The sequence below is a fragment of the Suricata suricatta genome, chromosome 15, assembly GCF_006229205.1.
Source record: "Suricata suricatta isolate VVHF042 chromosome 15, meerkat_22Aug2017_6uvM2_HiC, whole genome shotgun sequence".
NCBI lineage: Eukaryota > Metazoa > Chordata > Mammalia > Carnivora > Herpestidae > Suricata > Suricata suricatta.
This window is the reverse complement of record NC_043714.1, coordinates 27,463,174-27,472,522: the sequence shown is the minus strand read 5'-3', so window position 1 is coordinate 27,472,522 and position 9,349 is coordinate 27,463,174. Positions and strand designations below refer to the sequence as shown.

Below are 9,349 nucleotides of genomic sequence, written 5' to 3'. Positions count from 1 at the left end.
ATCCTCCCTAACTACAGGAACTTTACCTAAGCCCTCTGAAACCCGCAGTACATCATCCAATCCCAATCTAGGGAAGCAAGTCTAGCTGTCTATCCCATAAAGCAACGCCATTCCCTGTTAACTAAGAGTTAAAGGTGACAGTGAAGGGCTTGCTTTCTATTTCAGTTATTTTCTGCTACAGAACAAATTACCCCAAACTTAGTGGCTTAAAATGACAACCACCTTGTTTGCTTTCTTAGGTCTGTGGGTCGACAGCTCAAGCAGCAGTTCTGCTGGTCTCTCTAGTTATCTTCCAAAGAATGGCTGGGGCCTGAGGCATCTGAGCCCCCCACCCCCACCCCAGGAGGCCAGCAGACTGAGCACCCTTCCTCTCCATGCAGGGCACATGTATGGGAGTTTGGGGCTCCCTAAAGAGGTAGAAAATGGAAACCTCCAGGCCTTCTTAAGCCTTAATCCCAGAGATGGCCTACCATCCCTGCGCCATCTTCTATGAACTAAGTAGTCCCAAAGCTAGCCCATAATCAAAGGGAGGGGAAATAAATTCCACCTTTGAGGTAGGGGAAATGGTGACAAAGAATTTGCAGGCCTCTTTAATTCACAACAATCTCTCAAACAAGAGAGGTCCTTCTAGTTTCTATGCAGAACAAGTACTTTGAGGTTTCATTATCCTTTGGAATAAACTTTAATTCCCTGGGTATAAAAAGTAGGATATTTCTCCAAAGCAGGGGAACATTGAGGTTAAGAGCTGGTTCAGACAGATGGCAAGTGATTATAAAGCGATATACACACATATAGAATACTCTACTTGCCTTTCAAATAACAGTCTGAAATCAAGTTTTACAACCATGAACCTCACTTTGCAGATGCGCTCACATTCTCTATTTTCCTAGATATTAAAATTCATTTTCTGATCAGTAAAGATATTTCTGTCCACACTTTTAAGTTAAAAAACATACTGTAATTGGGTGCCAGGGTGGCTCAGTTGGTTAAGTGACTGATGTTGGCTCAGGTCATGATATCATGGTTTGTGAGTTCAAGCCCCTTATTGGACTGTGCTGAACAGCTCAGACCCTGGAGCCTGCTTTGGATTCTGTCTGCTCTCTCTCTCTGCCCCTCCCTCACTTGTGCTCTGTCTGTCTGACTCTCTCTCAAAAATAAGCAAGACATTGAAAATTAAAAAAACAGACTATAATTTACAAGAAGTATCAATAAATTGGTTATAAATGAGATTTTTTTCTCATCCCAAATGTATCTAAGCAAATAAAGAACAGAGTTTCAATTAACCCAGCATGGGGACCTTTCCTGCTTTAATTTAATCTCCTCTCCCTGTGAAACATTTTCCCAGAGTATTAAGACACTTTCAGAATAGGTGCCTCTATTTCTGTTCATTTCACAATCTGCCTCTTGTTTTCTCCTTTTTATTTAATCAAAATGTACACCTTTATTTAAGGTAATTAAAGAGAATCTACAAGAGGGAAGCAGTTGTGTGAACAATTTAAAATAAAAATTGCTCACATTCAATTTGGTAAATAGACTGTACTTGTATTTTGAATGGCTGTATGAAGATGTTTTTTGAGTCGAATCTTTTAGCTGTATGGGGAAAACTGCCAATTTTGTTTAACTGCCTCCTGCGTGGTTACTCCCTGCAATTCTACTTATGATAAAAGTAGATGGTGAGAGAGTGGCTTTCCCTTTGGCCTCTTCTGTGACTTGCCTAGGACTGGGCTTGATAAATGTTTGGGTTCAAAGGGCTTTTCTCTTTGAAAAGCAAATAGAAGGAATGGAGATGTGAAGAGTGCAAGTAATTAAGAAAGAATATATTGTCAATTTACTGGAATTTACAGACTTGGTGGTCATTTTCTACCCATGTCATCATTCATTGACTGTATTTGTTACCGCAGGTGCAAAACGTTGTACTGAAATAAACAGACGGAAAGCAGCCTACTGGTTACTTACAGGGATGTGGGAGTTTTGCCAGCCCAGACATTAATCTACAAGAACACAGTAGGAGTTGCTTACATCAGAGCTTTATGAAGATAACTGATGTGGTAATGATTGAACCCGCAGGGCAAAATAAGAACTACATGCATTTTGCAAAATCTGGCTCATATGTGACTACAAGTATATTAATTTTCAATAAAATTACTTCACTCTCATAAAAATCCTATCCAATTATACAACAGAATAATCCCCATCTCTGGGTGGATTCTTCTTCCCATTATTATCCAAATTCTCCTGTCCCCTACAGGGTAGCTGGCTCCAGGGTAGTTCTTGGGAGGCAGCTTTCGGAATTCAATTTAGGGAGCTTATTTTGGGGAGGAAAATCTCCAAGACTTTGATACTCATGGGAAAGATGTGAATTCCTGCCCCTCATTTCTAGCTCCAGGGGAATGGCTTCCTGTTTGCACCAAGCTCTAATCAGCCTTCTGCCCCCACTCGTTCTGAAACCCTCCAGCTGCGCAGATGAGAGGGAAGTTTTCTTTATCTCCTGTAGCACAATTGGGGGCCGGGCTGAAAAGAGATTTCCTCTTAGAGCAGAACGAGGTTGCAGGATATTTGCTAAAACCCATACTTTCCCCATCCACGACCTGCCCACAGCTGCAAAGCCTTGAGGTAAGGATTTAACCAGGAGAGAGGCAAGAGCATAAGGGCTGTGACGTCATCAACATCCGCCCACCGCGCGCCGGAGGTCGACAAGGTCTCAGGGGGCAGAGCTCTAAGTGTTTAACTTGGTACAGCCCTCGCACCGCACTCCTCCTTCGACGACAGGCTTCCCAGGTAAGCATAAAAAAGCCAGGAGAAGAAACTGACACACACAGGCCAAAGAGAAACAGTTCAACACAAAATTTGTAAATGGCCTCCTTAGGGAGAAGTAGCCTGGAAGTTTCCAAATATCATGGGGGAAAAAAAGCCTTAAAATACTGAGCAAATATCCAGCGTGGTTTCAGGTGACAAATAAAATAATAAAATACCAGTAAATTTTCCTAAACTAGTTGCTAAATTACTAACATCCATTTGTGAAAAAACTTTTGAGATTTAAGATAAACACTCAAGTTACTTAAAAAAATAAAGTGGAAAAAAAGTGGACTGGGGCGGGGGGAGCTAGGTGGCTCAGCCTGTTAACGCTCGACTTTGGCTCAGGTTTTGATCTCCCGATTTGAGCCGGTGTCAGGCTCTGTGCTGACAGCTCAGAGCCTGGAGCCTGCTTCAGATTCTGTGTCTCCCCCTCTCTCTACCTCTCCCTCACTCACACTCTGTCTGTGTCTCTCAAAAGTAAACAAACCTCAAAACAAAACTAGATGGTCGCAAACACTGACAAACGGAGGGAGGAGGTGCTTTACATCCTAAATTCTGCCCTAAACATGGTTAAAGTTTTCCAAGAAAATATATTTTCTATAAATTTTGTTTGGCATAATAGAATATAAAAAAAACCTAACCTTCTATTGTTACATATTTGGAAACTTCTGGATACAGTCACTTCTTAATGTATAAGGCAAGATAAAGCCATCTTAAATATTCAGAAGCAGCATTATGCTTTTAAAAAGAACTGATAGGGGTGCCTGGGTGGCTCAGCTGGTTAAGCATCCAACTTGGGTTCAGGTCATGATCTCAGGGTTCAAGAGTTCAAGCCCGGCTTTGGGCTCTGTGCTGACAGCTCAGAGCCTGGAACCTGCTTTGGAATGTGTATGTGTCTCTCTCTGCCCTTCCCCTGCTCACATTCATTCATTCATTCCTTCATATTCTCTCTCTCTCTCTCTCTTTCTCTCTCTCTCTCTCAGAAATAATAAATAAACATTAAAAAAAAAAGAACCGATAAAGCTCTAGCAGAAGGAGGCATGATTAGAAAGCCAACATGTCAGTTTAAGGTAATTGATCGCACTTCAGTGTGCACTGGCTGAACACTTGTATGTTTGGCTTATTCGGTCATTTTCTGAGGATTCCAGAACTTTAGGCATTCACTGGGATCATCTGCCTATTAGTAGGTGTGTAACGTTCACCAAGCTCTGTGAGCAAAGCACTGAGAAAGCTTATTTGGTCTGCTTTTCAGATTTGATGATACATTCTCCCCCATCAAAGTATTTGTACATTTTTTTCTCTCATCATTGATTGACCTTTATCTGTATTTTTCTTGTTCTGCAGATAAATACAAAGTGGTTAAAAGATACTAATTTTAATTTCACCTTTTATTTTTGTACTAAGGTTTTATTGTTGTATAATACAATGCCAAAGTGATTGTATTGTCATTTTAAGAAGGTTACTTAAGCAATTATCTAACATTTTGCATTATATTTGGTTAAAGCAGAACATTAAGACAAAAACCTACTGGTTCTATAAAGGAAAAGATATACCTCCAATATGTGTGTGTGTATGTATGCGTGTGCATATATATGTGTGTATGTGTTTATATATGCTAAAGTGTACACAAATCGGTCTTTAACACCTTAATACTGAAGTTTATTCCTATCAGATGTCATGATCAATCAAGCAAGATGCATTGCACTAAAGATTTTAACACACAATTGCAAAATTTTGATACTTCCTTCCATTAGCCTATAAGAAAACTCCCTTTTATTATTGTATATGTATAAAATATGGACCTAATTCAGTAACAAGTATTTCTGCAGCCTTTACATACATTTCTGCATAATGAGATGTCTTACTGTACTTACTATAACTAGAAATTATGCATATTACTAGAAATTATGTCTTTGGTTTTGCAGCTTCAGATACAACCCTGAGCCTCTCAGCCTCTAAAAATGAGCAATAAAATTGCAAGTAAAAGTTAGAGCCCTGAGCACCTTAGAGAAGCATTCCTTAAAGTTTATTCTGTGGACAGCAGTGAGAACCTTTGTGAAGCCTGTTTCAAAGAGTAGGGGGAGGAGGTAGGATTCCTTGTTAAAAACATTGGGAAACATTTTATATCCTCCCTGTTGGAGATTCACAACATACATTAACATATTAAAGACTCTTACATTTATGCTCAATTGATTTTCAACAAAGGTGCCAAGGCAATTCAATAGGGAAAGGATAGTCATTTCAACAAATGGTGCTGGGACAATTGGATCTCCACATGCAGAAAGACATATTTAAAACCCTACCTCCCATCACACTCAAAATTTAATCCCGAATGAATCATTTATCTTAATGCAAGAGTTAAAATTATAAAACTCTTAGAAGAAAAATAGGAAAAAAATCATCATGACTTTAATAAATAAGACAAAAAAAGCACAGCAATAAAAGAAAAAAATTGACAAATTAAACTTTATCAAAATCAAGAATATTTGGGGCACCTGGGTGGCTCAGTCAGTTGAGCGTCTGACTTCAACTCAGGTCATGATCTCGCGGTTTGTGAGTTCGAGCCCCGTGTCAGGCTTTGTGCTGACAGTTCAGATTCCGAAGCTCAGAATCCAAAGCTCTGGGTTTTGGATTCTGTTTCTCCCTCTCTCTTTGTCCCTCCCCTGCACACACTCTTGTCTCTCTTTCGCTCTCTCTCTCAAAAATAAACATTAAAAATTTTTTAATTAAAAATATTTGTGCTTACAAAGACCATTAAGAAAGTGAAAAGATATGCCACAAAGGGAGAAGATATTTGCAAACCATATTTGATTAAGGTCTTGTATCCAGACTACAAGGAACCTTTGCAACACAATAATAAGAGAAAATAGCCCATTTTTAAAATGAGCAAAACATTTCAATAAACATTTAAGCAAAGAAGATATATGGATGACCAGTGAACACATGAAAAGCTGCTCAGTATTATTCATCATCAGAAATCAAAGCAAACTACAACTGAGACACCACCATGTACCACTACGATGACTAGGTGATGAGGATGTAGGGGAATTGGAACTCAGACACTGCAGCTGGGAATGCAGTATAGTACAGGCACTTTGCAGACGGTTCAGGGGGTTCTTAAAAAGTTAAACTTGTATCATTCATAACTTCAATCTTAAGTATAAAACCCTGCATATACACCCAATAAGTAAACATATAAAAATATATGTCCACCTAAACTCTTGTACATGAATGTTCAGTAGCATTATTCACAGTAGCCAAAATTCATGGGGGAAACAATCCAAATGCCCATAAACTCATGAATGGATTAAAAAAAAAAAAAAGAGGGGGGCGCCTGGGTGGCTCAGTCGGTTAAGCCTCCAGCTTCGGCTCAGGTCAGATCTCACGTTCGTGGGTTCGAGCCCTGCGTCGGGCTCTGGGCTGACAGCTAGCTCGGAGCCTAGAGCCTGCTTCCGGTTCTGTGTCTCCTTCTCTCTCTGCCCCTCCCCCTCTCATGCTCCGTCTCTCTCTGTATCAAAAAATAAAACATTAAAAAAAAAGGTTTATTCATATGGAATACTACTTGTTGATAAAAAGAAATAAAGTACTAGTATATGACACAAAATGGAAGAGCCTCAAAAACGTTATACTTAGTGAAAGAATCTAGACACAAAAAACAAATATTATTCGAGTCCATTTATGTACAATTTCTAGAAGAGGCAAATCCATAAAGACAGAAAACAGATTAGTGGCTGCCTGGAGCTGGAGGTGGGAATTCAAAGTAATGGCAAAGGAGCCCAGGGGGTGCTTTTGAGGTGATGACAATGTTCTAAACTCGGATTTTTAGTAGTGCTTGTGCAACTCTAAGTTCACTAAAAATCAGCTAATTGTACCCTTAACACAAGTGAATTTCATGGCATGGAAATTGTACCTCAATGAAGCTGTTGTTGTTAAAGCAGAGGCTGTTCTTTGTTCAGAACAGTTTGGGACCCATTTTATATCCCATCTCTTGGAGAGTCACAACATAAATTAACATATTAAAGACCAAGAAACTCTATGGTAAAGAAACCTGTTTAATTTTTTAATTCAACATAAACCAAATTTATGTGACCACAGGAACATTAAAAAGAATTACACCAATTAAACCATTTTAAAATGAGTGCTGAGGGAAGCGTAATTAGGCGTTGGTGAAGGGGGTTCCCTCCACTCTCTATCCCCAGCTCTCTAACTTCTCTAAGCCCACGTCTAAGGAAGTGGTATGTACTTGACTAATTGAGACGTTTTAACAAAAATAAATACAATGTATGTATTTAGTGAGTCCATACGTATCAGCAAGCTGAGAAGGCTTCTCCACCCACCCCTGCCTGCCACTGTGTAACCAGATTTCTGCTGAGGCGTCAGGCTGAGAGGCTGAGTTTAAACAGTAATTAGAAATGAAGCTGAATGTAATTAATTACATAATTTTGAGTTGTTCCAGGTCAATTTCATTACTAAAGTTACATCATAAAATTAGAACATTAAGAAGGATTACTGTTAAAAGCAGGTGTGAATAAAGCACCTGATCCATGTGTGAATCATGTCCAGAGGACTTGGCTCCTATTTGAACCAGTTGAATGACAAACCTGTACTTGCTAGATTCCTCATGGTCATTAGTTACATAATTGATGTAGACCACATCTAGAGTCCTGATCATGGGACCGACCATTGGAAAAAACTGGAAGCCCCTAATCTGTGTGTCTGTTGATTTTTATGGGGGTAGGTTGACTGTTGCGCCTAAGGTATGAGAAAATTTGATTAGAATTGCTTACATAAGGAAGGAGAAGAGGAATTTTTAAAAACATTGAAAAGATATATTCTGCAAACAAGTATTTTGTACTCCTTGTCAAAGAAATGATTGTGGGAATGAGACATGGATAAATGGTTTATTATACCCAATTGGCTACTTCGTGAAGAATTTCTTATATCTGTATTAACAAAGAACTCCTACAATCATATATCTATATGGAACATGATTGGACTATGAAATGGAACAGGGAATGTTATTTGTCCTCTGTCTTTGTTCCAAATATATCCAGATAATATTGATGAGCCCAAAACATACCAGCTGGAATTTCCAAAGTGTTGTTTTTCACTTTTGGGAAGTGAATATAAACTTTTGACGGAATTATTTAGGGACATGTGGGTTAGAAGGCCAAAAAAACATTTTTAAACACCATTTTATATAAAATTTACATTAATCTATTCATGGTTACTTGTAACTACAATAATCTTTTAAACAAAAGTTTGTATTGAACTGGAAAACAATAATCATCCAAGAGTAAACTTGTTTAAGCAAGAGGAGAAAACTCTTGTTAAAGCAAGGGGAGAAAGCAAGAACTTTTTGATAATCTCTAAATCTGAAATTGTGTTCCAAGTACACATATAAATTATAGCTACATAACATGCTTAAGAAGAACAAGCCACAAAGGCTGCAGATAGAAACCCCAGTCCACTTTGGAAAGCCAAAATACCCCCTTTCTCCCATCCCCCTCATCCAAGTCAATCTGATTTTTGTCTATAATCCAGTTTTTGTTTATACCAACACTTGTCTATAAAGTTTGGGTTTCAACTATATCTATGTTGCAGATTCGACTTCTACTTCTTACTGGCTTTTTAAATGCTAGTTTTAAGGGTTTCCCCTCGAAACCAGGCTTGCCTATGATGGTATCAAATCGTCATATATTCTTCCTACCTCTTTATGTTGACTGCATCTGGTTTTCTCAAAAACAGCTTTGCAATTTCTGATGTGCATTAGCTGTTTTCTAAATTAAAGAGTAAAATATTTTTCACTCCTACTTATAAACTGAACGGCTAAATTTTACTCCAGGTTGTGTGAAGAGTTGAGGAAGTGATGGAGCTAGATGGAGAAGTCAGGCAAGCACTCTTTCCTTTGAAGGATGGGAGTAAAGCTTCTTTGTAAGGGGACTCTGCCCACTGATAGAAGTCACCTCTCTGTGCCTCTTGAATCTGGGGAATTGACAAAAGCAGGACCCCGTCAAGACTTTGTCCATATTTATGTGTCACTTCATTGGCTTAAAGTGATCTTTATTCTAGCCTGCTGAATCCACGCATTGTTAAGTACTTAACAATTCTTTTAAATAATCTGAGTAACAAATTATGTAATCACCTTCACAGAATGTGGAGAAAAAGGCAAAAAAAAAAATCACCCTTTGTTCTACTACCCAAGTGCAGCCTTTGTTAGCATTTTAATGTTTCCTTCTTTTTTCTATGCTCTTTTTTGCAGAGTTGTAATCATAGTCTACTTATAGTTTGTGGTTCTGTTCTATAAAATAAGATTCTGGTTACTGAATGCTCTTCATAACCATAATGTGTAAGCTCTGCATAATACAAATACTTTTAATTTTTTTGACATTTAAAAAATCATAAACAATACTCTGACGAGCATTTTTCTGCATCTACTCTACCAGTATTCTGGGTTTAATAATTATCTTTAATGAATCTTAAAGACTCAAGCAGTACTGCAGAGTGGCCCTCCAGGAGGGAGTCCACAGAGACACTGGGTGCCAACTTTCAC

General features: G+C 38.5%; 1 long non-coding RNA gene across 1 annotated transcript in view; it reads left to right on the top strand.

Moving 5' to 3' along the window:
- The first annotated feature begins 2,715 nt into the window (after positions 1 to 2,715).
- Positions 2,716 to 9,349, top strand: part of LOC115279103 — a 28,526-nt gene continuing 21,892 nt past the window's right edge. Inside the window, exon 1 of the long non-coding RNA XR_003903210.1 lies at positions 2,716 to 2,778. This is a non-coding gene — a long non-coding RNA (uncharacterized LOC115279103). The remainder of the gene's footprint in view (positions 2,779 to 9,349) is intronic.